This window comes from Neofelis nebulosa, chromosome 4, assembly GCF_028018385.1.
Source record: "Neofelis nebulosa isolate mNeoNeb1 chromosome 4, mNeoNeb1.pri, whole genome shotgun sequence".
NCBI classification, from domain to species: Eukaryota; Metazoa; Chordata; class Mammalia; order Carnivora; family Felidae; genus Neofelis; species Neofelis nebulosa.
In genome coordinates this window covers 60,939,922-60,964,822 of record NC_080785.1, presented here as the reverse complement: position 1 = coordinate 60,964,822, position 24,901 = coordinate 60,939,922, and the positions used below count along the sequence as shown (strand labels likewise).

Here is a 24,901-nt window from a genome sequence, read left to right as displayed (position 1 = left end):
AACTACTTACTTATAACTGATGGAGAGGGACTTGGTTGTTTGACCACAAATGTCACATGTAAGCTTTCCATGGAATCAGATATTCCTCAGATTGTACTGGCTTTGCCACAACTATAGAAAAGATGCTTTTTTCCTGTATATTTGGTGTAGTTTCTTCTCAAGATGTATGATTTAATAGACATACCTTACTCTCACGATGCATTATAATGAGTGTTTGAAAGTTTGGACTCCTGGAGTAAGTCTGGATTTAAAGACAAGCTGTCAACTACTATTGTGTAATCTTGGAAGTTTCTTTAACAATCTTGTGCTCAGAACAGTAAAAGGACACTCAGAACTAAGAAGACCTGAATAAAGTGTGGACTTCAGTTAAACATAATGTATTGAGATTGGTTCCTTAATTATATTAATGTAAGATGTTAATTATAATGTTAATACCTCTGGGTGTGGGATATATAGGAACTCTCTGTACTATCTTTCCAATTTTTATGTAAAGTTAAAACTCTTCTAAAAATTGTTTTGTTAAAAAATACTGTGCTTGTGGGGCGCCTGGGTGGCTCAGTTGGTTAAGCAACCGACTTTGGCTCAGGTCATGATCTCACAGTTTGTGGGTTCAAGCCCCGCATCGGGCTCTGTGCTGACAGCTCAGAGTCCGGAGCCTGCTTCTGATTCTGTGTCTTCCTCTCTCTCTGCCCCTCCCCTGCTCATGCTCTGTCCCTCTCTGTCTCAAAAATAAATAAAACATTAAAAAAAAATACTGTGCTTGTGTCACCTGCCTAGTTCAGTTGGTAGAGCAAGTGGCTGTGGATCTTAGGGTTGTAAGTTTGAGCCCCATTTTGGGTGCAGAGATTACTTAAAAAATACTGTGCTTCACCGGACTTCCTGTGAGCATTTGGCCCACTTCAGATCCTCTGTCCCTTTCTCTCTGCCCTCCCCCACTCACACTCGCTCTCTCTCAAAAATAAATAAAAACATTAAAAAAAATACTGTGCTTCACTGTCCTCATGATTTTCTTAGGAAAATTTGATGAATTAATACATATACAGTACTTAGCTCCTGGTAAATATCAACATGTAAATAAATGTCAGCTATTGTGGGCATTCTTAGGAAAGGGAGAGGTTTGGGCAGAGAAGGAAACTTTTACTATTGGAAATCTACTCAAAGTATGCAAAGAACCAGTAATCACATTCAAGGCAGGGTTCCTGCCTTCCTGTGCACCAAGAGTTTGTTTCACAAAGGTCTTATCAGGGATATGATATCTAAAATCGGCAAGTATCCCTAGATTTTCTGAGATGAGTTTACTTGCCTGCTTTTCTCCAACTTGTTCCCTGTTACAAGTTCAGGGTAAGACTAAAGAGAAAACACAAGAAGAGGAATTCAATGAAGCACTGAAGAGAAGCAGTTAATTCCACATTCAAGTTAAGGCTATTTACCTGAAGGTTTAGTGTGGCTCTGGATGTCTGAACTATGAGACTCACTGTTGGAAACTCAAGATCCTGCTGTCCCAGTTTGCCAGTCACTAGTGGCCAATCACCAAATTCCCTCATTCCTCAATACTTGGCTGTATTGCCTTCTGTTGCATTTTTTTTTTTTGTACATAGGATGAAAAATTCACTGTAGAGCCAAAGAAAGAAAGCATATGTGAAAAGATAGCACTTCCATTAGTAAATGAAAGTAGGTGTCAGATGAAAGGAATTCATGACCAGAGTGAGTATCTGTGAATCATCTTGACAAAACTCACCACTTGGTTGACTTCCGGCACATTAAAAACTTGAGGCACAACATCCCCCTGTTCCCTTTTTAACAAAGTGCTCGTTTTATTTTCTAGTGCAAAATTAAATCTCAAAAAGAGGGAATACTTAACTTGAAAAGATTTTCCTATCACTGAAATTGTATCAGTGTTTCCCAATCTTGGATGTGTATGCAAACCTCCCAGGAAGTCTTGTTAAAAGACATTATAATTCAGTGATTCTCAGATGAATCTTAGAATCTGAGATCTGCATTTCTAATAAGCTTTTAGACCTGTGAACTGGATTTTGGTGAGTAAAGTTATGAATGGTTAAACTAAGGTGTCTGCACACGAAGTTTGAACTCAATTAGGGACCAGCAGCGTGTCTATCACCAGGAAAATAAACTAGCAAAACTCAAAAGAATGTACGTGCCATTGCTTCTTTTTTGATAGAAATTATTGCTGAGCTCAATAATTCTGAACCATGGCATTATCAGAGGAACATTCACAAATTGCCCCTGTATAATCTGCAGAAATTTTTATTTGGTTGGTCTGGTGCAGGCCTGAGAATTAGTATTTTTTGAAAGCTTGTCAGATGGCTCCATCATGCAATCGAGATTGAGAACCACTATGGAAGTGACATCACCTTAATTAATGTCTTTCCACTCAAACTTATTTGTTGGTTAGCTTTCTCACATCACCCAAGTGGTGCTAAATTCTGAAGCAAAACAAAGTAAGTAGCCACTAGCCTCTAGGATTCTGAAATAAAATGCTTAAAAATGCTGTGTATCTCTTATTCCTTTGTTACAGATTCATTATGCATATATGAAAGCTATGTAGATCATCAGACTTTTTGTTGAATATGCACGGAATACTTGAACTATGTGGCTGATGGAAAATGGACTTTGGGCAGACATTTGTGTAGGCTTGACATATCTATCTGGTGTGTTTAAAACTCATCCTATCAATAACCAACCAGTCTCGAAACAACACTGAGAATAACATGGGTGACAGAATCTCTCTGGCCTAATTAAAGGATATGGGTATCAAGCTAGTACTGACGTATAACACATTAATGATACAGTGTTTAAATGGTACTATCACAGCTCTCAGCCTCCCACCTGCCTATCAGAAAGGAAGAGAAAATTTTAAAAGTGTTACAAATAGTAGGGCCAGACCTTGCTTTTCCTTGGGTCTGTGCAAGGGAAGAGAAGTGGTGTCCCGTACTCAGCATAGGACTCTGAATACAATCAGGACAGACTGCTGACATATTTCTCCTTCACTCCACCCTTGGAACCAAGCCAGAAGCTAGGCTTCAAAGTATATCTAAGTGAAAGTTCATTTCAGTTTTATCAACAAACATGAGTGCGGCCAAGTAATTCTGAATTACCCTTATATAAACAATGTTTATCTGTTATTTCCCTTTGAAAATAACTATTGTGTTTTTTGAATAAGCCAATAAAATATTGTTTTTCTTTGTGATTCCTGACATGGTTTTTATACACAGTCCGCCATTAAAACCTACTTTTGAAGGTTCCCAAGATTTGAAAAACATTTAGTGCTTTGCCCATGAATGAGAGTGCAAACACAAAAAGGCATACTCAGTATCAATGAATATTAAGGAGTATCATGATATTACCATGAAGCATTTCCCCCCTCTTCCTACTACTAAATTATTCCTACTTTAGAGGATAGTGAGGGTTAAGTGAGAAAATATGCACTGTATTCAATAAGTTGTAAAGCTTTCTTCTGTTAATGGTTCGCTGCCTGGATCACAACAAACTCAAATTAGGTCTGTGCTGTCCTACATGGAGTTTATGCATGACCCAGCGGTGGAGATTACAGTAGAGTGAAAAAAGTATGTGTCCGTGCATTTAGGGTTAACCCAGGGCACTTCTGCAGTCGGCACCAAATTCACAGGCAGGGATACCCTTTCAGCTTCCTGTACTCTCAAACCCACTGTGATTCATTTTGCTTTTAATCATTGTAAACAGGCCCAAACGGTGGTGGCATTTACAGCTCGTTTTTGGCCTTTGCTTTTTACAGTTGGTGCTTCCTAAACTTGTTCTTAGGGAGCCTGAACACCTCTGCAGAAGTACTGGACCTGGATGGAGGAGGAACGAGCATGGTCTCAGGGGCTTCCTCTTCCCATCTTTACTTCTACTTGCTTATAATGCCTTCTGTCCAATAAGACTTCTAGGAGGGAAAGCTTATTTCAGCTGAAATAAATGTGATCACCTCACGCTACGGGGGAATTTCAGGAGACGGAGCACTGCCTACATCTTGAACCTATCTCGTTCCCCAATCAACAAAGTAATAAATGAAGACATGACCTCCTATTTTCCTATCAACTCCATTAATATTTCTTTGAAATGGTGTGTTGTTAAGTAGCAACTTGTGTGTTAAATTTCATTTCCACACTGACTTAATGTGCTTTCAGATCTTTATTCCACCAAAAAGTGTTTTTCCCCCCTCTTATCTCATTGAAATGCTTAACCAATACAACTGCCCTTGCTAATTTGGTTAAAATATATTATATGAAATCTCATTGAATTGGAACATGCTACTCAAGCCATCATTCTGGACATTCAACAGTTAAAAGTGTGCAGAAATCAAATCAAGAACAGAAATGGCCACATGGCTATGTTTTCAGGGGCTGTGCAAAGGGTCTCTAATATGTGCTCTGAAGTTGCCTTTAAACTGCTGTTAAGGTTTTAAAGATATTTGCTGATCTTTGCATAGCAGCTTTTGTATATTCTCTGGCAAGATAATTCCAAGTATAAAGAGAGAGGCACCACATAAACAAATCAAATTACAGTAACACTTCATTAAATGCAAGGATGTGAAAGGTCATCCAATAAATATGAAATCAACAGACTGATTTATTAAGCATGTGCCTTATTAAAGATATGAATCTCAAATACCACTACTTACATATAAAATTCAAAAACTGCTAATGCCATAAAAGGTTTTTCAAAATAATTCAATTATTCAGTAAATTTGATTCAGACCAGTATACATATTTGGACTGATTTTATATTTGGATTGATAATCACAGGTAAAAAAAAAAAATATGTTTTTAGTCAAGTTAATCTAAGTAGTTTTGGGGAAAATATGATTTATTTCTCTTCCATTAAAAGCAATGATGAGAGAATAAGTTTTATTTCTCTGCATTTTTTTCTTCTTCTTAAATAAGCTCATCACTCTAGAAAGCACTAAGTGAGGAACAGATGAATTATAACAAATATTCCATAGAATAAACTATGTATTTCATAAGGGTATCATAAATAGATTTCTTCTGTGTTCCTAAGGTCACCAAACAAATGACAGAAATTTTGAAGCCCCTATTCCCCTTGGCTAAAGTTTGTTTTAAAACATAAATTGATTATACTCACCTTGAAATTGATATGTGCAGGCTCATCAATGTATATGTAAGAGGATATCTATTATAGCATTTTTTAAGGGTGGGGATTTAGAGGCAATGTGGGACTCCATCCTGGCAGAATGGAAGGGTAAAACATGGATGGTACATAAGCTAGAGAACAGTGGGGCAGCTTGAGATATGGGTTAGATTACACAACATAAATTGACTTTAAAGACAGAGAGGTCAATGAAAAGTACAGAAAAGAATGTGATCTATAACACAGTACTATGTATGTAAACTAAGCATATGTGCACCTTAAAAAAATAATACATATTTTGCAAGGGTAAGTATATATGAAACCAATAAAAATACATTGACTGAAAAGTAAGATTATTTCAATCCTGTGCAATCACAGGCCACTAAATACATACATACATACATAAATACATACATACATACATACATACATACATACATACATACATACATAACAGTATGATGTTAGCTCTCCACCATAGGTTGTTTAAGAAATACAAAGAGTGTGCCTATGTGGCTCAGTGGGTTAAGGCTGTGATTTTTATCTTGGCTCAGGTCATGATCTCATAGTCCCTGAGTTGGAGCCCCACCTCACTACATCGGCTCTGCACTGACAGTATGGAGACTGCTTGGGATTCTTTCTCTCTCCCCCTTTCTCTGACCCTCCCCTGCTCTCCCTCCCACCATCTCTCTCTCTCAAAATAAATAAATAAACTTTTAAAAAAAAGGAATACAAAGAAAAGAAACAGAAAACTTGCACTGGGTAAGGCTCTGTGTCTTTTGAAGGAGCACACTTTTTTTGGAGTGTACAAAGTTAATCCTTTAACAGCAAAACCTGTAGGAATATGAATGAGAACAAATCCTTTGTCCCAGATTTAATTCTTCATAGGAAGATTAGTACCATTAATACCAAATGGTAGAGGGAAGGTGTTTAAAATGCAGATTCCTGGGGGTGCCTGAGTGGCTCAGTCAGTTAAGTGGCCCACTTTGACTCAGGTCATGATCTCGCAATTCCCAAGTTCCAGCCCTGCAGGTCAGGCTCTGTGCTGACAGCTCAGAACCTGGAGCCTGCTTTGCATCCTGTGACTCCTTTTCTCTCTTCCCCTTCCTCACTATGCATGCACGCATGCAGGCTCTCTCTCTTTCTCTCTCTCAAAAGTAAACATTAAAAATAATAATAATAAAATAAAATGCAGATTCCTGGACTCTACTCCAGATCTAGTGAATTCGAATCTCTGAGTCTAGAACTTTTGATTTTTAACAAGTCTCCACCCCCATATCGGCTTAGTGATTCCTATCCTTATGAAAGTTTAAGAACTACTTGTATAAGGAAACATTAAAGTATAATTCATTCTATGCATGTTCCTATTCGTTAAAAAAAAACATTTAAGATGTTCTGTTGGTAAGCTATTTTATATTTTTCCTACAGATGAAGTTCACACTTCATCTTTTTTCTCATTTATTGTTCTAAGACATTGGATTCACAATTAAATTTAAAATAGAGGAAACAAACCTATTAGCATATTTTAAATGTATGGGTTTTTGTTGTTTGAAAAACAAGTCCAACCATCAGTAATAAACTTAAAACGTTATTACAATTATGTCCCTCAATCATAGCAAAAAGAATTATTGCATTAGCAAATATTCCTTTACTTATACAATGAAAAAAAAAAATCCTCTGTCAATGCTTCTGAAAAAAAAAAAATAAATAAATAAAAGGAACGAACAGTCCACTCACTGACAAAGCAGAAAGAAGCCAGTGGGGATAAAATGTTAAGGTCTGGCACTGAAGTTATATTTATCACATATGTATATCTCTTTTACTAAGACAGAATACTAGGATTTGGACAAGAATAACTCTGTTCTGAAATGTAAGTTCTGAAGCCAAGACTCATTGTCTTGAGCAAATGAGAGGAGTCCTTTCCCCCCTGTTATTCCTACATCTTTAAAACCTGAAAATTTATATTTATGCTGAGGGGAAAAAAGGATAGGAAAAAATAATACTTTTTCTAACCACATTCAGTTGAAGTGGGCAGCATATCCAGGCATATAGTGATCAAGTTATTATGGTCCACAAGGCTGTTATCTTCCTCATTGATTCAACTTTGCAAATTGTGGAATTCTGGCCAGTACTTGAGACTTGTAGCATTTTTCCTTATTCTCTCTCTCCAAAAGCTTAAAGAAAACTACTCGTGCTAGTGACACACATACATTGACTACACTTATGTATCCACGTGCAAATATGTGTGTGCTTGCACACTCATGTGCATACACACACACACACACACAGAAACAGGCTATCTATCCTTCTGAGAATAATCTGGTCCTTTGGTACATTACAGAGAATACTAAGGGCCAAAACTTTTAGGGCTGGAAAATAACTAATGTTCTTGCCAGTGAGTTAAAGCTGGAGTATCCCCTTTGTCATAGCCAAATTTATGACATGGATCAAAAACTATAAAAAGCTATGTTGCATCCTGCCATTAAGGAGAATTAATATTTTCAGTGGTATGTTAACCAACGTTTTTCCAGTGTCTCTTGTTAAAAGCAGATTGTTGACTTTTCATCATGGTGTGCCAAACATTTTCATTGAAACCCTAACAAGACTTTCATCTTAGAACCATTATTTCTTAATGGACTTGGATAAGGGCAACGTAAAAGAATGGCTTTGCTTTGCAGCACTGCGGCATGCAGCAAGGGCTCGTCATTAGCGCGTTGGGCCTTGCTGAATCATTACACATGTAGACATTTAAGGCATTTCCAGTGTGACTTGATGTTTTCCTTGAAGCACACTTCATGTTTTATCTTATGCTAAAGCAACATAGATTTTTCCTCCCACTTTCATGTATCTTTATTATGATTCTTTCTACTTGACTATCCAGTAAAACTATAATAAATGAGATCATTCCTGCACACATGCACACACACACACAGTTTTGTTTGCTTTGTATTTTTTATTGAGGATATCTATCTGCAGGATTTTCTTCTATGCTTAGGGAGCCAATGCATCTTTTAAAAAACCCTAAGCCCCAGTAATTTTGCAATAAACTACATGACATCAGTAGTTTAGAATGTCCAAATATATATGTGTGCATACACACACACACACACACACACACACACACACACACACACACATAGGTGTATATATATACACACACGCGCGCGCGCGCGTGTGTGTGTATATATATATATATATATATATATATATATATATATATTCTTGTATATCATTGTGTTAATGTGAATGAGTGACAACTGTACTATAAGAAAGGAAGCTTGGAGGCTAGATGACAAAAGGTGCCATGAAAATAGAATGTGTCCTTTGCGTGGACACTTCCATTTGACAGAGTTTTGAAATATGTAACGTACAAAAGATATGATGCAGCTAGTAGGCTGATGCTGACAGACTCTAATTTGCCCAATAATCTTTCATTTCTCTCAAATAGATATTTAGAGTCAATGACAATTACACACAGAGAAGGAAAATTTGGCTTTTCGCTTGGGTTCTCACTCGAAAGTGTCGGCCTATATCTCTATCGAGTGTTTTATGATGTGGTTGATCAAATTGTAAAGTATGACCGTAAACCACACTACTGACTCTGAAACCAGCAAGCTGAGAGTCACCTGAAGTTAGCTATCAAAGTCAGATAAACTTTTGGAATCCAAGAATGCATGGGAGAAGACTATTTATCCAGCAAATAATATTTAATTCTAGAACCTAGATTTTATGGAGTTTATAGAGTTTAATATGCCTCCCAAGAAGTTTTATGATTTGGAAAACTGCACTCATTAAAGACATATTACAAAATCCTTTATTTGGAATGTAAGTATACCCATTCAATTTTCATTCCTAGGAAACAAAAATAGTTCTACTTCCTCTAAACATATTATTTCAGCTCAGGTGTTTTTGACTGCCAGTAACATTTCCAAAACCAAAGTGGATTAAAGAAGGAAAGCTATCAACATAGCTCACATAAGAAGTCCAGAGGTAGCTCATCCCAAGTGGGAAACTGAGTAGCTCAAGTTTGCTGGGCCAAGACCAGCACCTATGCCATCAGCTTTCCCTCATAGGTGTGTGACTGTGGCAGCTCCAAACATCACTCCCTCATACAACAAGCAAGGCAAGGGAAAAAAGAGTTGAGACTTTCTGTTTACATTTATCGTTCTTTTTCTCAAAGAAAAAACATTGCTCAAAAACTCATTAATTTCACCCCTTTTTTAAATTTATGTATTTATTTTTAGCTAGAAATGAAACCCAGATAGGTAAATACAATTTTAAAAAATTGTTGGAAGGAATCTTGAATGATGAGTTTCTAATGTGTCCAAACAAGCATGCTATTAAAAATAGCATACAGCTTGGGGTTAATGGGAACAGGTGCAGTGACCAATCAGAATAGATGCCAGGTATCATGACTGGAGCTTGTTCAGTTGAGAGCCGGCTAAACTGACTTGTCTTTAGTTAGCCTTTCTAAGTGTTTAGATAAAAGGCCTTAAGATAGGCTCATGAGGTGCCTGGGTGGCTCATTCAGTTGAGAGTCCAACTTCAACTCAGGTCATGATCTCACAGTTTGTGAGTTCAAGTCCTGCATGGGGCTAGCTGCTGTCAGCACAGAGCCTGCTTCAGATCCTCTCTCTCCCTCTCTCTCTGCTCCTCCCCCACTCACACATTCTATCTCTCTCAAAAATAAATAAACATTAAAAAAATCCCCTCATAAACAAGGGCTTAAGATAGCAGGTGATGGAACCCCAGATTGTCTTGTCCTCTGATGTAGGAAACAAAAGTAAATGAAAAATGAGGGGCTCCTGGGTGACTCAGTCAGTTAAGTGTTGGACTTTGGCTCAGGTCATGACCCCACGGTTCATGGGTTCAAGCCCTGCTTTGGGCTTGGTGATGACAACTCAGCCTGAGCCTGCTTCATATTCTGTCTCCTTCTCTCTCTGCCCCTCACCTGTTGGTGCTCTGCCTCTCTCTTAAAAATAGACATTAAAAAAATTTAAAAAAAAAAGTAAATGAAAAATTAAATTTCCTTACTGTCTACATCCCATTGACAAATCCTTAAAACAGGCAGAGTAACCTTCCTCTAGGAACTCAGATGCCTCACTGATAACACTTTGCTAAGGTCAAAAGGCACTCTTAGCCTGACTCCCCAGGATCCTGTAAGTCTACTTTAACATATAAAAATTCCTTTGGAGACTTCCTTTATCTCTAACCCCCTAAGATACATGTTGGCAATCATATTCCAATCTTATGGCCCACTTATATACAACTGAAGGGACTCGTGACTGAGTTTTTACTAAATAGTAGTAAATAAGCTTTTCCTAACAATAACTAGCCTCTTCAAGGTCCCAAAATTCCTCGCTTCCAAAATTCCTTGGAGATTTACACTATCCCTAACTCCCTTTCAACCTGAAGGTATGTAATCAGTCACCCATCACAACCCCAATGCAGTTCTTTCTGCCCATAGGTCCTGTCCCCGTGCTGTAATAAAATCACCTTTTTGCACCAAAGACATGTCAAGAATTCTTTCTGGACCCAAAAACATCATCACTCCACCAGGCTATAGTTTATTTGGGGCAAATAGTGTGTTTCACTGATGATTGCATCCCTAATATCCAGCATGGGGCCTGAAACTCAGAGGGTACTCAATATTTGGTGAATTAATCAATAGATAAATGTAGTCAATCACAGAATATCTGGATTTGCTCCATATGAAATAAAGAAGTTCTTTTCCTTTTTAGCTTACATCTGTTACATTCTTTAACTACATTTTCAATAGTTTCCCATTTTTAAGCTTTTAACTTGTCTTTTCATGGAGTAAAACTATAGATGGTTACAATATTTTATCATTGAGATGATGATATATCTAACCAGCTTATCATCAGGAATATCTAGTTTGTAACTTTCAGGAAGCAGAATTTGATACTGTAAAATATTTTTCTTTGGCATAAGAATTATTTTAGTCTGAGTTTTTTTAAGTTCATTTTTTTTTTTTTATTTTTGGGAGAGAGAGAGAGAGAGTGGCTCTGCCAGTACAGAGCCTGATGCAGGGCTCACATTCAGGAATCATGAGATCATGACCTGAGCCAGAGTTGCATGCTTAACCAACTGAGCCACCCAGCACACCTAGGTGAAGTATTTTTAAGAAACAGCATATATAAGAATTGCTCTGCAAACTGAGTAGAAGTCTCCTTTTTGTAAGAGACAAATTTATAAGGGAAATCTCCATTTGTAAAAGTACCTTTCTCTCAGCACTAGGAAGAGAAGGATGGCTCTCAAAGCTTTTATCAATAGAGAAGGTCACAACCAAAATCTGCATAACAATCATACATTTGTTTTCTGCACTTTTCCTGATAGCCTCCCTTAAGTGGCTCACTCTCCCTCTCACCCCCCACCCCCAACATCTTTTGTCCTTAGCTGGAGATGATAGTTAAGGCCATCTCAGGAAGTGACTCAGTTTTCCTGGGTATTTCCCATGTCTACAGGAGGCATACAGTTAATAAACTTAGTTGTTTTTCTCCTGTTAATCTTTTATTACAGTGGGTGTCTCAGCCAAGAACCTAGAAGGGTAGAGGGAAAAATTATTTTTTCCTTCCTTACACTTTATTTTTGACTCAAATAAATGTAATATGTTTCAAAATAAGTATATTCTTCCCAGGCAAATTTTGTTTCTACTATGATGGCAATGATGAAGTTAGAAATAAAATTGAATTTTACAGTTTAGCATAAAGTTTCTGCTTGCTCTTTGGATACAGACATATATTAGCTGAATTTCCTAACTTTAATAAGTACAAAATAAAAGCCATCTTTAAGAAACACAAATACAATAAGCCTTAAAATTCAGACTAAATAGGACACAAATAGGGTTATGATAATGAAATTGCCTTCAAATTATAAACAAAAGACTGATTATGAAATTAACCTCTCTTTAAGAGGTCCAAAACAAATTTGTACTTTAAAAAAAAGTAACTGCACCAAAGGAAAAAGCTGGGAAAAACAAAACTTTCCAACGGGATTTAAGAACGAATCTAACCAGAGGACACTATTAATACAATATTTGATGTGCTAAAATACTTTTAATTATTTCTGAATTCAAACCTGCTTTCGCTTACTTGAAATTGTTGCATAACTCAAAAGTGCCATTATAATTCAACCCAAATGGTAGGGTACTTCAATGAGCTGGTGGAATTGATTCTGGACATTAAAGAGATGCCGGCGAAGTTATAAATTGCTATTCTAATCGGGAGTGAAGAGGTTAATTCAAGATTCCACTAAAAAACAGACTGGCAGAAATGTTTCCAGGGTGTACTTTTTTTCTTCATCCTCTCTCTCTCTCTCTCTCTCTCTCTCTCTCTTTTTTTTTTTTCTCAGTAGGGGTTTGGAGAAGAGGTTTGGAAGGGAAGGAGAGGGCTGGTTCCAGGCCCCCAGCATTCCCCAGAGCACCGTTAGGGAAGGGGGAGGGCTTCCTGCCCAGGCAGCCATCTGTAACATTCTGCAAACAGCAGGAACTCGGACTGCTCCAGTCAGTAAGCCCGGGTGAGGATTCTGTCTGCATTCAAAAAGGAGTTTCCCCTCTATTTCTTGCAATCTCTCTGCCTGGAATCTTTTCTTTTATCTGTTGCAGGTGAGCAATGGAGCTGGGTTCTCAGAAGTTGCTTGATTAAATAAAATAGTATCTCAACGATGTCAGAGCAATACTGTTGGGGACACCGGCTTGACCAGTACCAAAATACCCAGCCTGCCTCCTGGAATGTGCTGGCAGCAAGCTGGGAATGTCATCATTTCAGCTAATGTCACACTGTGGAACACTTTCTGGGATCAGTGGACGTGTGTCTGATGTTCCCTAACGTTACTGCTTTCTAGGCTTGAGTCTAAATTAGAGTCGGCTTTTTTGGAAAGTGGTGTCATTTAAAACTTATTTTATGAAAGTTATTTTTGTGCCTATAATTTGGGGCTCACACGTCTGTTATTTCCTCCAGTCCTTGGCGTGCATAATATACCGCCTATGGAAAGTAGTAAAGAGTGACAATGGAAAAAATAACAAGGGCTTTTTACTTTTAACATCTGGAGAAAACACATTTAAGGAAATGTTAACAAATAGGTACAGGGATTGATAAAGTTAAAAATATATCTATATATATCCTTCCTTATAGAGGTAAAAACAACCTAGACAGAATTTTTAAAATCACTTTTTATACAATAAAAACTGAACAATGAGAATGATCTTATTTAAGAAGACTCAGTTCACATCTTTTTGTAGAGTCAGTCAAATGACTAATATCAAATCCCCAAAGCACATAGGTACAAAAAATTTTCTCAGCAAAGAAGAAAGGCGTAGGGATTCCAATTTTCACATTTTCTTACTTTCCACTTTTTGGTAAAGCTTTACTATTATATTTAACTTCCTGGCAGCAGACTAAAGAAACAAGCAAATTATACTGTAGAAATGAAACCTAAAAATCAGAAAGAAAACTTCAAGAAACATTCCAGGGCAGAGATAAATACTAAGACAAATAATGCAGTCGTAGTTTTATTGAGGAAAAAATGTACAAATGTGAAAGTACTCTGTTCTTACACACCAAAATTACTTAAAGACAAAATACGGTTCAAGGGAAAATAAATTATAATGAATATATACTATTGTATTAACAAAAGAACAGTGGCTACATTTCAGCACGGTTTTCTACTTCAATATTTTCACATTTTTATATCTTAAAGTAAGCATTGGTAAATATTCCCATCTGGTCTAAGTTTTTAGTTTTGACCCTGAATCATAATTTTATATCAGTATAGGCTAATTTATAAAGGCACTGCATCAAAATTTGAAAACACAATGCATCAAATATAATAGTTTCTTTTTTCCCAGAATTACCCAGTGTCCAGATGAGAAAAAATTTCAAAATCTGTATTTGGGGCAAAAAATGTATCAACAGAATAACAAAACTGCAAGATGGGGTTTGTAGAAAATTTTAAAGCTTTCGAAAATAAGTGGATTGCTTCCAGGTGCGTGGGGCTAGTGGTTATAGGGTTAGAGTACCCTTGATGGGGAGCAGGGGAGGCACTTCCTCAGGTTGCATTAATTCCCTTCCTGTGTCCAATCATCTTGCTGTCAATGTCCAGGATGGAGCTCTGAGTTTTAACAAGGCAAAACTTAATTTCTATTTAATATTGCAAAGCAAAGGGCCAATACAATCACTGGGATCATGAGACTGCCATATAATACCAGAAAAACAGACTATTAGTTTAAAATTTCACAACGAGAAATAATTATTGTAAAAAGGATACTGCTTTGATCCACACGATTAGTGCTACTTACCTGTACTCAAGCCACTTAGGAATCCACTCAGTTAATGAATTTGTAGTGAGAACTTGCCGTGCAAGATCAAAACAGTCCAACTCCTTGTGACCAGTACATTTTCTTCATGAAGGCAGATTTCCCTTCTTCAAATAAATGAATACACAAAATAATGCTACAGTCCGGATAGGAGGTCCTGGGATCCATTTTGTCTCTTTAAGGAAAAGTAAATGTTGGATGAGGTGCAATTCTAAAGTACAAGTCTCAGCAAATGATTTTATCTCCCTCATGCCTATATTTTTCCAGACAGTTTTTGTTTTATATAACTTCTAAGCACTGACAGCAGAGATCACTTGCATTTACTGATTTTTTTTTTCAAGGACCACTCAAGAGAAATGGTTACTGTGAAAGATCTCTAAACTCATGGAAGCCTCGATGTTTCTGGGCTAGAGTAAGATATTCGTGAACTCTTAGCTATGTATGTGCCAATAAAAGACTGAAAGTCATTATGGGGATGTCTACACCCGGTTAACCACTTTACGATGCCCATGGGGTTAATCAACAAAACCCCTAAGTAAGAATAATTACTCCTCCCTTTCAGATGAGGAAATTCACTTTAAATAACATTTTCTAGTCACTCCTCTGGTAAAGGCAGCAAAAGTTTTTGAATTAGATCTCTCTGACATCTTAGTAGGATGACATAGACCTCCTCTACTTTGACCTATACTTAGCTAAAGGGAGACGATGCCCCATCAACTAGAGAAAGGTTACTAGAGGACAGAAAAAGTAAGGTTTGATTTATACATTCCCAGAAACCAGTACAATAAAAGCAACTGAGAGCCTTTCTTAGTATTTGCTGAATGAATGAATGAATCAATGAATGAATGAATAGGGTGAACTCAGTAGGGTTGAATTGCCAGTGTGGAAAGCTGTAGACTGAATATAAGATAAAGCGATTTGTATTTTAGTAAGCTGTTTCCTTCAAATATATAATAATCCTTTAAGGATAGGAATAGTGCTAAAATTATTCCCACAGTTTTGGAATTTCCTTTTTATCTAGCTGTTTTTCTTAGAATTATCAAATGGAAGGAAAAATAGTTTCATATCCACACAATTTAAAAATATAGTCATAGCTCAACATCACAAATAATTAAGAAAATGCAAATCAAAACTACAGTGAGATACCACCTCACATGCATTAGGATGGTTACTTTAAAAAAAAAAAGAAAGAGGACAATAACAAGTGTTGGCAAGTGTGTGGAGAAACTGGAGCCCTTATACGCTATTGTAGGCAATATAAAATGGCATAGCAGCTATGGAAAACATATGATGGTTTGTCAAAAAGTTAAAAATAAAGTTACCGTATGAGGCAGCAATCCTAAGTCTGGGTATATCCTTAAGAATTGAAAGCAGGGCCTTGAGAAGATATGTGTACACCAACGTTCATTGCAACATTATTCATAATAGATCAAACATGTTAGCAACCCTAGTGTCTACTGATAGATAAATGGGTAAGCAAAAGGTGGGTAGATACATACAATGGAGTATTATTCAGCCTTAAACAGGAAGGAAATTCCGACACATGCAACAACAGACATGAACCTTAAGGGCATTCTGCTAAATGAAATAAGCCAGTCACCAAAAGACGAACACTGTCTGATTCCACTTACATGAAACACACGCAGGACAATCAAAGTCCTAATGACAGAAAGTGGAATGGTAGTTGCCAGGGGCTAGAGTAAGGAGGAATGCGGAGCTATTATTTAATGGTATAGAGTTTCAGTTTTGCAAGATGGAAAGAGTTTCGAAGATGGTTGGCGATGATGACTGTGTTGTACTGCTGAACTTATACATACAGTTGATTAAGATAGTAAATTTTATGCTATGTGGATATTACCAAAATAAAAATTCTGGAAAAACCTATAATCAGAGAAAAACATTGGTCCAAATACACAAGTCAGTTTGGACTTTATTGAGCATTAGCCCTTCCCCATTATTTGGTTTATTACTTTAATGTAGCTGAGTCTCATTATTTAATTGTATTTTTATTAAGAGGGAGGAGGTGAACATCTGTGGAACCTGGTTAATTATTTAAGCAAATCTGGCATCTTTCACACTAAAATAATCTCTTTTGTTCCCTAGGACTCCTAAGAAGCCAATGCTTAGATATTCAGAGGAAAATATCGCTGAGGCGTGTTAAGAAAAGTAAGCTATAAGAAAATTCAGGTCTTTAAAGAAATACCACTGTAGTATCAATTATTTATTAGCACCAAGATTTAAATTATTGACTAAGGCCTGGGCATAAAGAGACAACAGAAGTTAATGAGCTTTGTCTCTTGTCTCACATTATATGGATTCTAGAAACTGATTTTGGAATACTAGCCTCTAAGCAATGAAGTTTCTAGGGGCTATATGATAGCTTAGTTAGCCAGGAGATGATTAAAATATCTATTTTTTAAAATTCAATTAGTAAATATTATTGATCATAGACTATCCTATCGCCGAGTAAGTAGGAAGCATACAAGTATAACAAACAATACATATTTTTATAAAGTAAAACACTTCCTAAATCTAAAGTTATTGCATACGCATGTACGTGATTTTTCTTTTAAAACTGACTGCCAAAATGTTAAATGTTGTATTCTTCTATTAGAGTTTAGCAGTGGCAGTGGTCAAAATCACACATTTATGGCTCAAAAGATCTTTCATGATTTTTGTTTTAAACCATTTCGTGAGGTCAAGTAAATTTTTCTTACTTCAAATCGTATCCATTCTAATTATATAAGCTTCCAAATTTAAGATTTTAATTAAAGGGGCCAGTAAGGAGGTAGAGATACACAGAAGGGACTCTCAATATTAACTGAGGCCATTACGCATGCTCTTAGCCATGGAATACATTTTTACATGCTATTAAGGCAGTTATTCAAAAGAAGGCTGTGTGGTACATTGCCTTGATTGTTCAGGTGAGTCCTGGTGGCAAGGTCAGCAGCCTTCCTTAGGTGTCACGAGGACATTTGACTTTCAAAGAGAAAAATGAGCTGATAGAACCTGAACAGCTATAATTTCACACACAAATCGGGTAGCCTCCAGAAACTCCTAGAAACAACCAGGTAGTTTTTTTTGAAGGCTGAGGTAAGTTTTTGTCAACATTCATGTGAAGGTGAAACCTTCCAAATGTGAGTTTCAGCCAGAGTGAGCCGTTTTTTCCTCTCCCCTCCATCCCCAAACTAGCCAGGCTGGGGACATTCACCGAAGACAACTTCCATCTGTACATTTTACCTGGTATTTATCTTCTACCACTTTGGATTCTTACATTGCTGTATGCTTAGATTTCGTTTCTCTGGAACCATAAACGTGTTAATGGTATGAGGAAGAACTTTTTTCTTCAGAGAAGTTCAACAGGTAAAGCAGCAGAAGGCACTTTTGATACCAAGGAAGCATAGGCAGAGGAGGCGGGGAACCTCACCAGCAGGGTTCACCAACTGCGAGATTCACAGAACTGGCTGCTGATGGTGTATGTCTGGTAAAGGGTACCAGCACAGAGTCTGTGGAGAAAAAATGTTGGATGAGTTATTAATGAAAGCAGTCATTAAAAGCTTTCAAGAACAGATAAGCAATTTTTATTTCCTAACTGCCAGCTCTGGAAAGAGCTTTGCAGAAAAACAAATCGTGTATTGATGGGGAACATAGAGAAGAAAGGGACATACCTGGAATATGGTGATTTCCTTTCCTGGTGGTCCATATTACTTTTGTCATCCCACAGTGGGTTTATCCTGGCTAGGTAGCATCATCGTGGATCAGTAGTACAAAGGTGGATGGGAGCGAATGACCACTTTCTCCTACAATGCACACGTTACAAAGTTTTTACTAAGAAGTAGAGATGTTAAAATTGGAAGACTAATCAGAAATGTGATACATGTCACCAAAAAATGGCACCCATATTTCATCTTTGGTTTGATTTACACTTAACATTTGCAATGTTTAGATTATTTCAAAACAAGTTAAGCTGTACATGTATTCCACAATTTGTGTAGCTAATTTCATGCATAAGCCACACAGGTGTATGCTGTCACACGGAGGTGTCACGGAGGTGAGGATAGGGACAGCTACCCTGGCTGTTGGTGGTGGTAAAATTATAATGACAATTATGTTATAGCATGGAGAAAGGAACACTGTGAGCTACTATGACAAGGTAATTTTCACATTTGCTACTGACAGCCAAGGCGATTATGCAATTTGTGAAAAAAACAGTAACAGAGTAACTGTTTTTGGTTTTGACTTAACAGTGACCTCTCTGTGCCCTTTTCCACTGTTTCTTTCTGCAGTCACATTGTTTTCCCATCTGATCCTCACAGCCATACTATATGAACCCTATGTTACAGATGAGGAAACTGAGGAAGCTTCACCAAGAAGGAAATAAAGCTGGAACAAGGGCTTTAAGACCAGAGTCTGTACACCTCTCACCAAGCATGCTCTCAATAAACACATTCATCCACAGAGACTAAGGGTTACTTCCTGAATGTCCTTGTTTTCCTGAAAGACCTTTCAGCAAGAACTGCTCTAAAAAATAAATTGGGGCAGAGTAATTTAATGCGCTTGTGTCGCTGTCTACTCATTGTGTCTGTTTTAAACAAGAACACATTGTGAATCCATTTCTCAGCAACAATGCTGAGTATCACTATCTAATTTAGGCTTCATTCAGGAAATAAATAGCAAGTTCTAATATGGGCTTGTGAGGTGCAAATACATGTGTATACATACCAGCATGAATGTACATGAATCCCTTTGCTCTGCTCAGTCACAACAATTACTATGAAAGCTTCAGTAACTTCATTTTGGCAAAGAGAATGATAGGTCTGGGAACCAAATGTTAGCCTTAAGTGTGTTTTTCTGTTAGATCATTAGGTTTCCTTTTTCTGTACTTAACAGATGTGTAGAAATTAAATGGGTCTGGAGTCACTAATACCTTATGAATATGAAAAGCATATTCCTTCCTGTGAATAAAACCAACCATTATCCCATTAACCGATCTAAATAAAATATTGTCCTGTGCTCACAAAAAATATTTTCTGATGCTCTTAGTTCCACTCTTTACTCTCTTAGCCCCGGGAAATATAAACTAAAAAGCCGCTCAGGCTGCGAATAGGAGAAAACCCTTACTTTTGCATTCTTTTCTACTTACCTATTAAACTCTCAGCTCGTGTAGTCTTTGAGGAGTGAGTGGTTAGTCGGCCGGCCCCCGAATATTGTAACGAATATCAGAACACGTGCTACATCACACACTAATCACTGGATGGAATAGTAGGAAGGGACTCTAGAGATTACCTGGTTTAATTCCCTCAATCTACAGAGGAGAAAAGCAGGGTCTAGAGACCGAAGTCCCCTGTACAAGGTCACAAGTATAATCAGGGGCAAACCACGTTTGTTGATATGTATAATACAGTTCAGCCTTCACTGTTCTCCAAACTGCTGGTGGCTGTGACACGGAAGAAAACACAGCACTGTTGATACACGAACAAACTTCATTTATTCATTTAGTATAGTCAGTCAACAGTTAATATACATTTATTGAGACTTCCAGCAGGTTAAATGTTGAGCGTTCACAGCTGAACATATCAAACGAGGTCCCAACAGGCAACAACAGCTCCCTGTTTCCATAGGCACCTATCAGAATGAGTTGGTTCTTAACAAGCAAAGGCCAATGAGAACTCTTCATAGCACATGAGTATTGGATCGAGATAACAGCTCCTGCTACATGGAGTAAGAACATTCAAAGAATTGTACATTAATATTTTCTTTTTTTTTAAATATTTCGTAATGTTTATTTTTGAGACAGATGGAGACAGAGCATGAGTGGGGGAGGGGCAGAGAGAGAAGGAGACACAGAATCCAAAGCAGGCTCCAGGCTCTGAGCTGTCAGCACAGAGCCCGATGCGGGGCTCAAACCCACAAACCGTGAGATCATGACCTGAGCTGAAGTCGGATGCTTCACCGACCGAGCCACCCACATGCCCCATTAATATTTTCAAAATCAGTCACAGTTGCCACTTTCTGTTGTCATGAAAGATGACACTTGAGTAGCAAAAATAGAGCCAGGACCCTGATTCACATACTTCACTGATTCTTGAATGCAGTCTTTCTCAGGTTTCCTACTGTCTAAAACTATTCCTGGTAGGTTGTTTTTGTTTTTAATACTTTTAAGCTCTGGGTCACAGGTCAATAGACTGGAGGGTTCTTTTAGGTAGATATTCTCAAAGAGCTAAAAGAAGAAGAAGAAGAAGAAGAAGAAGAAGAAGAAGAAGAAGAAGAAGAAGAAGAAGAAGAAAGAGAATGAAAACAAAGTATTAACTGACACGTCTTTATGAATGCCAGGCTGTGGGCACCTGGGTGGTTCAGTTGGATGATGACTCTTAATTTCAGCTCAAGTCATATCTCATGGTGGTGGGATCGAGCCCCAAGTTGGGCTCCATGTTCACTGTGGAGCTTGGGATTCTCTCTCTCTACCCCTCTTCTGCTCATGTACTGTTTCTTTCTCTCCCTCTCTCAAAATAAATAAATAAACTTTACAAAAAAAGAATGCTAGGCTAGATAAAAGTCAGTGTTACTTTCAGCTAAAAATTCTATCTCAGGAAATACATCATATTTTTATATCACTAAATGGTTTTTTTTAAAGAAATAGAAACATGAATGAATGAATACATGTCTGTAACAGAATTACATAAAAAGGAAAAATCAAAAATAAATTCCTAGAGGTCAGGGACAGTGCCTAGAAAGTCATTGTACATTCAGGTTATAAACGCTCACTAAAATGTAGTAAAGCACTCAGAGACTTTTAACAAATCTCAGAAGTATTCAACAATCCTAGAGATAAAAGCTAATAGAAAATATGATTAATTTCAAACAGAAAACTGCTTCACTCATTCTACAACCATTTCACTAAGCAAAGAAAATGAAGAGGCTCTAATTTCTAATTCTAAATGGCACAGCGTGGTGGTTGACCCTGGGGAAGACAGATGTGGTTTGAAATACTGGTTTTATCAGAGTCATTCCAATAAGATTCAATAACTCTGGCAACTATGAAGATGAAGTAGTGAAAGCTTATGCTTTATATTCTTAAATTCGAACACAGTTGAAAAGGCAAAATTTTCATTTAATATTTTAAGCAGAATTTCAGAAATGATACAGATCGCTTCCTATATTTCCTTCATTCCAGTAAGATACATTATTCACCAAATACTACAAGTCCTTTTCTGGTTTCCCCACGTTGAGATCTTCCAGAGCTAGTTGTTATTTCTATCTCTTAAGGGCATGGAAAATTAACAAGCAGCAGAGTAGAAACAGAAGTTACAGAAGTGACTGAGAACCAAAAAGGATTTACTTAATCTCTTATTTTATGTGAAAAGAGTCTTGGGCCCTAAAGAGGAAAGTGAGTCTGTTTCCTAACAGATAATTACTGGGAGGATGGTTTCAGTGACCATTCCATTGCCAGAAGAGTCCACAAATTGGCAGTCTGGCCCTTCCATTCCTCTTTTCTGGTATTTCAGCAAGATAAGGTGGTGGGGGATCGATTATCCCCACTGTCTGTCTGTACCCTGGGCTTTCCATCTTTTTCTAGCAGTCAAGGACAGTTCCTTTCCCTGTTTCAATGCCAATTGCCTCCCCAACCCTCATTTTCAGAAATCAGTGGAATCTGCCTTGGGTTAGAAAATTTCCAAAATACTTCCTAGGCAGAATCATGGAAATTAAAGATGTGGAGGACCTCATTGGACCATCTAGTTCATCTATTTCCCATTAAGGAGTTTTCCAGATGGAAGATTTTCATATGCTGGATGCCTCCTCTCATTTCTGCAGGGCCTAAAGTCAGATTTTGAGCATCCAAGCCTAACGTGGAGAGGTGAATAAGGCCTGCATTCAATAATTTCATAGACAGAAAAGTGCCTTATCCCAAAGGTGTTATCATATTACAACAACTTTTGGATGGAAGTAGGTGACACCTCATCAGCATGGTTATGTGAGAGTGTTGTATGGTCCTCCAAGCACCATGGGCTGACATTTCTTTTGCAGAGAGTAGTGTTTGGTTGCTGTGTCCTGAGCACAATAGAACCCATTGGGAACTCAGGTTTTTTTCTCCCCCCCCCCCCACTCTGAATTTCTTTCTTGTTGCTCTAGTTTTCTACATAGAGAAACTGCTATTTGGGGGATTCTTCCAGAACTCTCCTGGAAGAGAGGAGTGATGTCCAATGGTACATAGGTAAGTCTGCAGGAGGATGTCAGTTCAGTAACAGACACCTCTTCCACTAGCAATTCATTTATGACTCTCCTCTTCTTATATTTGTATCAGCACCACACAAAGCTGCCAACAAATGGCTTGAATTTCATTCTTAGTAATTATATTAGAGAGCCACTTTAGGTAGGTGTCACTGTGGTTAGATTATTATGATCACATTGTGGTCTAGAACGACCCTATTTTTATTCTTTTAGAACAATCTTCCGATTTTTTTTTTTTAAATCAGGTGTGGCAGAATGCCTGGGTAGTGCACTCGGTTGAGCGTCTGACTCTTGGTTTCAGATCAGGTCATGATCTCACAGTTTGTGAGTTCGAGCCCTGTATTGGGCTCTTCACTCACAGTGCAGAGCCTATTTGGCATTCTCTCTCTCTCTCTCTCTCTCTCTCTCTCTCTCTCTCTCCATCTCTGCCCTTCCTGTGTGCTGTCTCTCTCTCAAAATAAATAAATAAACTTTAAATAATAATAATAATAATAATAATAATAATAATAATAATTAATAAAATCAGGTGTGGTGGAATCCTGGCTTGCTTTCTTCCCTAGCTGTATAAATTTGCATACATGAGTTAGCCTTCCAATCTACTCATTTGTGATTTTTTATAAGGCAAAATAAATATTAAAATATCTGGCCCAGGTTCAAAACAAAATAAATAATAGTTTCTTCACTGTCCCCCTTATTATTTTTTTTTGTCCCCCTTATTAATTGTAATTAGTCTAGGAGCTTTGGAAGAATCCCAAAAATAAAAAAAATAAATGTAAAAATATTTTCCTCTTGCCTCAATTTAAGAAAAAGCCCAAATTAATTTTACATTATTTTGGTAATAACAGTTTGTTCCTGCTTGCAGAGATTCTTGTCTTTTTTTTTTTTTTTAAGAAAATCTTGCATCCAGTGTAGAGTTAAAAACAATTAAAAGAACTTTAGATATTAAGCCTATTAAATCCTATAGTACTCCATGAGGCCCTTGCCCTGACACATTAAAATATGTTTTAAAATGTTTAATAACATTGGAATGGTCAGACATGCCTTACTCATGGGTTGAAATGGTTAAGTCTCGTGGTTGCCAGTAGCAGGAAACAATTTGAACTAATAAGCACAAAGGGCACTTTATAGGAACACTTTGGGAAGCATCTTTTCTTTAAATACTCTTCCCTCTAATACTTCAAGTTTATCCTTTTTTCCCACAAATTGTAATTTAAATGTCACTTTCGCAGTGAGGCCTTCTATGATCTCCCTTAGGACACTTACAACCCCCTATTCCCAATTCCCTCTCTGAACTATATATATATATATATATATATATATATATATATATATATATATATATGTGTGTGTGTGTGTGTGTGTATATATATACACACACATTTATATTTATATTTATATTTATATTTATATTTATATTTGATTTTCTACTTACTCTTACAATATGTAAGGTTCATTAGGGCAAGGATTCTAGACCATTTTATTCATTGATTTTTGCCTTAGCAACTAACATAGAATCTGGCATACAGTTGGAACTCAGTAACTGTTCAGTGAATAAATGAATGAATCTGAATCTCATGGAATCTGAGGAAGAAAAAAAAACTTGGCTTCAGAAAGAGCCAAGGTCAGGTTCCTTAGGATTATTTAGAGTTTTTCCCCTGGAGCTCTTCCAATGACATGGAAGTCCATGGGTAGAATTTGTTTTCTGAAGTCTCAAAGTTCATTCTTTGTCAACATACTCAAAAGTATTTGTTTGAAAGAGGGTGTAACTGACTTGCCTGCCATTAGCACCAAATGGCACCTCAAACATTTCTGCTTAGATGTGGGAACAGTGGCCAACACTCAAACACTTACCAAGTGATACCAAGGTGTGAAGCAGACTGGGTATGATTCACTGGGGCGTAGTCTACCCTAGTAGTGTATAGTAGGGAATAGTGTGCTGAAGCAATGAACAAATTCCACTTGTAAAGGGTGATTGAACCCCCTATTCAGTCTCGCTGATGTTCTATTGGGCCAATGCCCACTTTTCTTAAAGCTTCTGATTTTCAAAAGAAGCTACAAATAGGTATCTTTCTATACAATTTTCTAATTTCAAAATTGTGAAAATTATTTAAAATATTGCATTAAAATACACTGTGAAGGTAGTGCAAAACATCTGTAGAGGACGGAGGTGGCCAACAGGCCAGATGTTTGTAACTTCTGGACTAGAGAATC

At 37.2% G+C, this 24,901-nt stretch overlaps 1 long non-coding RNA gene across 3 annotated transcripts in view; it reads right to left on the bottom strand.

Annotated features, from left to right (window-relative positions):
- LOC131509333 (uncharacterized) overlaps positions 1–24,901 on the bottom strand; it is a 263,716-nt gene that overhangs the window by 18,537 nt on the left and 220,278 nt on the right. For 2 of the 3 annotated variants that reach the window (XR_009260438.1, XR_009260436.1), the window contains 5 exons: positions 19,605–20,173; positions 18,130–18,261; positions 17,702–17,967; positions 14,444–14,636; positions 1,431–1,611 (listed from right to left, as the gene is read on the bottom strand). This is a non-coding gene — a long non-coding RNA (uncharacterized LOC131509333). The remainder of the gene's footprint in view (positions 1–1,430; positions 1,612–14,443; positions 14,637–17,701; positions 17,968–18,129; positions 18,262–19,604; positions 20,174–24,901) is intronic. The other variant, XR_009260437.1, reaches the window with a different exon arrangement.